Source organism: Anomalospiza imberbis, chromosome 2 (assembly GCF_031753505.1).
Source record: "Anomalospiza imberbis isolate Cuckoo-Finch-1a 21T00152 chromosome 2, ASM3175350v1, whole genome shotgun sequence".
Lineage (NCBI taxonomy): Eukaryota > Metazoa > Chordata > Aves > Passeriformes > Viduidae > Anomalospiza > Anomalospiza imberbis.
In genome coordinates this window covers 6,305,141-6,311,263 of record NC_089682.1, presented here as the reverse complement: position 1 = coordinate 6,311,263, position 6,123 = coordinate 6,305,141, and the positions used below count along the sequence as shown (strand labels likewise).

The 6,123-nt window shown below is 41.9% G+C and overlaps 1 long non-coding RNA gene across 1 annotated transcript; it reads right to left on the bottom strand.

Annotated features, from left to right (window-relative positions):
- Positions 1-721: 721 nt before the first annotated feature.
- LOC137465649 (uncharacterized) lies at positions 722-1,622 on the bottom strand. The gene is made up of 2 exons (XR_010994744.1): positions 1,383-1,622; positions 722-833 (listed from the first exon to the last, which is right to left on the bottom strand). It is a non-coding gene; the product is annotated as an uncharacterized lncRNA (long non-coding RNA).
- Positions 1,623-6,123: the final 4,501 nt, after the last annotated feature.

Below are 6,123 nucleotides of genomic sequence, written 5' to 3'. Positions count from 1 at the left end.
AAATTTTCCCATGGAATAAAAACTCTGAAAATTGTTATTTAAAAAAGTATAACTAGGAATTTTCAACTATTTTAAATGCTTTACTGCTTAGTTTATATATACTGTTCTTATATTACTTAACAAATTGAAATATAGGGAACGGGTTACTCAGGAATTAAATATAACTACTCCCATTAATTAATAAAAAATTATTTTTTTATTTCATCTTGAAAATCATTAATGACAGTAGCAATTCAACACACACTGAATGTTTTGCTCTTCTTTCTCTGTGCTGAAAGTTTCATCACATTTTTACTAACAGAACACATATAAAAGAATTAAATGAAATTTCAAGCAAAATATGCAGTTTCTTTTTGCACCATCTTATTCTTTTGAAACATTTTCCAAAACTGATTTTTTTTTTTAATTCTTTGTGAAATTGCTTGGAAAAGACACCACATGGGCATATTTCCACATAAAAATTTCATCAGATTTTTCTGACAAATGCTTTTCTGGCTAATTGCACTGGGATTTCCATGAGGAGGGCCCCTAAAAACCTCACTCAGTCGAATGCAGAATTTTGTTTCCTCTGTATACTTCCTTTTGGGATCTTGAGTGCACATGCTTTCCCAGCGTGGACTTTTCCTTTCAAAATTAACCTGTTCTCCATTTCTCAGATAAACAGACCATTAAGAGACATCTATTAGGTTGCAGAAAGTGGTTGCTTTTATTGAAAATACACATCCAGGAAAGTTGGTGCCCCACCACGTCCCTTTATGACAGTTTCAATTCCGCTCTCATTTGTTACATCCAGGCTTTTGCTCCTGTGAATGCTGATCAAACTTCTGCTGAGCCTGGGGAAGAGGCAGGAAGGTTTTTTACCGAAGTGTTCATTTGATTAATTTTGTCTTTCTTTTTTTCAACATCAAAACCGAGGTGACCAGAATTTTGTGTTGATTGGCAGTAAATTAGATTAAATAAAATTTCTCCAAGTAGAGACAGTTTTGCCTGCAACAGCTGCCTCAGTCACTTGTGCTTCTCTGCCTGCACGGGAATTTATGACAAAATAAAACCAGCCTTATAAGCACAATGACAAAGCAAGCAGTAATTTCACCAAGGAAACGCTCCCCACTCTAATAGCACTAACATGCAGGTGTTAAAATGAAGATCCTAGAGCTTTACAGAAATATATTTCACATCCACCTACTGTAAACAACATCAGACTCCTCACACTATGACAAATCAAGGGGCACAGGATGCTTATTCTGAGAACAAGCAGGTACAGAACATTCCTAACACAGATGAATACATAAAATAATAGATCTAAACCTGACATGTAATCACATGAAACTATTTTTAAGATTTAAACAGTCTTCTCTTACAGACAGAGTTAATTTTCCTACCTTTCTGCTTCCTTACTCGGCAATAATTCATATTAATAAACCAACACAACTTGTCTGACTGCAGGCACATAATGCCACTGCAGTCTAAAATTCCTAAATTCTGTCTCTTATTTAAGGGTTCCTGATGGTCTGAAGTGTGTGTTTGGAATGGCAGAAACTCAGAGTGCCTCACACTGTTAGATTTTGTATTGCCTCAGATTATTTGTCACAGAAGGCTGTCAGGGTCAGGTGCATTAGAAGTCTCCAAGACTGACCACCTGCCATGGATCACCTTCCCACAGGAATGGGAAGGCATAAGGGGAGTGAAGGGCATCAAATCTCAACCTATAGGGCAGCGAAACCCCATGCTTCTTACAAAGTTACAAAGTAATAATCCAGGAAGGATCCTGACGGATGAAGTCCATTCCCACCTCCCTCCTGGTGGCACAGGTTGCCCAGAGAAGCTGTGGATGCCCCATCCCTGGAAGTGCTTGAGGCCAGGCTGGATGGGGCTCCGAGCAAGCTGGTCTAGTGGGTGGCACCCCTGCTGATGACAGGCAGCTTGAAACAAGATGGATTTGAATGCCCCTTCCACCTCCAAACAATTCTGTGACACTTCACAAAGGCAGAACCTGCATGAGGGAACACTTCAGCTGAAATTTAAAATCACAGAGGTTCCAGGTCTGGATCAAAACAGCATTTCTCTGCTGCCTGAGGGGGGTTTGTGTTTCAATCTACCAGCAGTACAAAACCAAACCTCCACCCTGAACATCCTCCCAACATGAGCTCATCCAAAAGGAAAAAGCTTCAAATTTTAGTTGTCTGTATCTAGGGAAAAAAGAGGAAGTAGCAAAGAAAAGAAATCAGGTATTAGTAAATCAGAGAAAACTCTTCTACTTTCATACAAATTCCTTTATAAATTTCTTGAAAGAATTTTTTGTTAGTTAACTCAGGGGTTTCCTACCTCTTCTTTCTGTGTTCTCATGTTTGTTTCTTCTTCTTGTTTGGCCTGTACAAAACAAAACTCTGCTTCCCCACCCAGTAAGGAATTAACAGACACTGTAAACTGAATCATGACGTTTACACTCGCTCGTTCTTGTTATCAGCTTGATATTCCCCCTTCCTCCTCCCATTCTCCAGGTTTCTGAAGAAGACCACTGTGTGGCAGCCCAGTACCAAAAACAGATGGCCGACAGGGTCAGCAGTGTCCCAGTGAAATTTTTCATGGCAGTAAATACACAGGGAGCAAATATTCAACTCTGCTGCAGTCACAGATGGCAGCAGTGAGAGGGACAGGATTATTTGCTCTGCTGCTGAAGGAGCCCACTCCATGCAGGTGTAGTCAAACACTGTTAAGGATCTTCTCTCAGCCACCTTTGCAGGGAAATACTTTGCAGAATAACAGATCTGACGAAATTTCTTTGTGAAGTTTCAACCTAAAATTACCTTTTTCGGTATCATTGCATTTAATTATTTATACAACTTTTATTTTAGAAAGGTGAGTAATATACCACCCCTTACATAGTCATAAAGTAGCTTTTAGCTTCTTGCACTACTCCCTGTGAGAAGCACTGCAGCTGATATAAGGGTGAGCTAAAAAAATTAACAAGTCCACAAAACTCAAACCCCACCATTGTGAAGGCGACTCATGCAGGGAAAGCAGAATCTGAATCAGGCAGAATACTAACGTAATAGTTCAGTTCAAAGACCCCCAAAGAATACCTGTGTCTTCTCATTTCTGAGAAGATTGATGATTTCCCTTCAGAAAATTCTAAAATAAGCATCCAGAGAGGTCCAAATCCGGGTGCCCTGCATCACACCTCCTTCTACCTCCTGGACAAACAACCAAGTCTGTGAAAATGCCCTTTTTTTATTCTCATTACAAATATGTTCTGATGCAACTTCAGCCTCGAGCTGTGAGCTCATCCCACCTAGCAAGCTGAGTAGATCCGCAGGTCTGATCACTGTTTGGATGGACAGAGCCAAGGAAAACCTCGCCTTGTCCCTCAGCTCCGTGGCTGATTCAGTGAGTGGAACCTTCTCTTCTGAGTCAGCACTGAGTCACTGGTGGGGCTCAGTGCTATGGGACAAGGTATTTCCAAAAGAGAAATGTTTCCACTAAAACACAAACCAAGTTCCAGCTGAGGACTAAACACAGCTCCCTTCAGCCAGGACAATGAGGGTAACAGCTTTACACGAGTAAAAATTCAGAAAGTCAAACAGCCTTTTATTCCCTGCATCTAGAAACTAGATGATTTCATCTAATTATTAAATAGTAAGGCCTTCACATCAGGCAGTGACACTGCTCTGTCTGAGGGGATCAGTCTCCTCATCACTTCCACACACAGAGAACGGGAGCTCTAGTCCTACTCCTCCCACCCGCATTTGCTTTACCAAACAGAGCCGTAGACAGGCTTCAGACTCCAGCACCACAGCTCCTCTTCCCTCCGTGTGAAATGGAGCTGGAGCACTGGATGTGTGGCCCCACGTAAATCCAGTTTTCCTCTAGAAAAGCCTACAGCCACAACAACAGGGAAAGATTATGAGGGTAAGGGTAGGAAATGCTGCAGGATCTCTAGAGTTCACTCAGGACTTAAACCCTTTCCTTCCTTAGCACAGGTTTCTGTTCCTACAGAGTCTTCTGAGCAAGCACAGGAGAGAAAGGTGTCCATATGCAAAGCCTTGCAAGAGTTCATCTCTGTTTAACAGCCTGTGTGAAAAAAAAATCTTTTTTTGGGGGGGGGTTTAGATTCCTACACACTGAGCAGCACATGGGACCACAGGCTTTTGTCCATTATACCTACCACTATACCTGTCTTCTGAGCAAGCACAGGAGAGAAAGGTGTCCATATGCAAAGCCTTGCAAGAGTTCATCTCTGTTTAACAGCCTGTGTGAAAAAAAAATCTTTTTTTGGGGGGGGTTTAGATTCCTACACACTGAGCAGCACATGGGACCACAGGCTTTTGTCCATTATACCTACCAGGACAGGAGAAATTGCTTCAGCTCTTATCTGGTGCCTGGGGCCAGACACTCTGTTTCTGTCCTGACTTCACTAAAGCCCTTCCATGTGCCATCCTCTGGAATACCCAGTGGGAATTCCCAAGGGACTGAACATGGGCCGTGCTACCCCACTCAGCCCCAAACCCTCCTTTTTTTCACCACCACTCTGTCCCTCCTGTGTGCCCATGCTGGCACCACAGCAGCTTGGCCACTGGCCTCCAAAACATTGTCAGCTGTCTGGGGACAGCCCAGCCCTCAGGCTGCTGAAAAAGTAGCCAGTGCTCAGGGCTCTGTCAGCTGGTACCAATAACTGATGCTTAAATCCAGAGCAGACACCCAATTCCTCAACTCTTCCAGCTGTTGGCACCATGGGGTCAAGCCCACAATCAGAAGCTTGGTTTAAAAGAATAAATTCCACGGGGAAATGCAGAGGACTCACATCTATCACACTGAAAGTGCAAAGTTGAAGAGGGTGCACATGTTCTCACCGTGACTGCCTTTGGCTTCTTCTTTTGCTTTCTCTGGTGTCTCATTTCCACACAGCCTTTCCCTGCAAGGTAGAAAAATATCTCAATAGTTTGCTCATTCCATTGTTAGCTTTAGGTGGACAGATAACAGTACTAAAACCCTTAAGGATAATTTTAGGTCATCCATAGGCTGCATTTTAGAGGTCTGGTGCAGCTGCATAACTGTATGTTAGATTGTCATGTATTTACATACATTTACATAGTACATGTGGCTTTCTCGCCAATGCAGCTAGAAAAGCATGCTCACTAATCACCAATTTTAACTCAGCAAAACTTTTAATTTTTTTTCCATAGGAAAATGCCAGTTCCTGAAAAATATGTATATATATTCTGCAGGAACAGATTGATTGAACCAAATCTTCTAGCAGCGAGCAAACACACTTCCTAGGGAAACCTGGCTGGTTTCCTGCTAGCTCCTGGCCTCCCTGGTGAGCAGCATGCCTGGGCTCACAGGCTCCCTGCTGCAATCATCACAGGGAACCCTGTCCTTTTCTGTTTAAAACCGTGAAATAAAAATCTTTCTCTTATTATTTAAATTAAATTTCATGTTCCTGCGCTGTGGGAAGTGAAAAATTCCAAGATACCTAATTTTAATACAGAAAGAATGCAAGGATGGTGATAAACTTGCCCATTTCTCCCTCTACAGGAATTTGAGGTCCTGATGAGCTCTTTTTATACATCATTGCTTATTCCATTGCCCACCTCTGGCTGGGTAAAAACAACTAGTGGAAACCCAAACTTGACAAATCAACATTTGAAAAAAGTAAAACTAACCAACTGTTATGAGTTTAACAACAAACAGGAGTCTACATTCCCCAGAGACCAACTATGGAGAGCAGCTGGCAATAAAACCTGATTGCATGTGGAAGTGGTTAGGAAAACAAAACCAAACAATAATACAACTTCAGCACGCAAACTCAAACTTCTAATCTCACCCAGGCCTTGGGGAAAAAAATAATCAAGTAGCAGAAAGAACAACTCAATTTTTAAGCAGCACTTTCCAACCATGAAGCTCAGAAAGTTTAACAGAGTTAAAAGTTTTACAAATAGAAAAACACACATTAAACAAATTAAAAAATAAGGAAGATGAGGAGGACAGTGGTAGGCGAGCAGAGCATGCTTCACAGCTGAGCACCCAACCTTCAAGAATTTATCAAGGTGAGTGAAAGACTCAGATTCTTAGGGCAAAAACCTTGTGCTCTTCAGTTGTTGCCAGCGAGCCCTGGACTGTTCT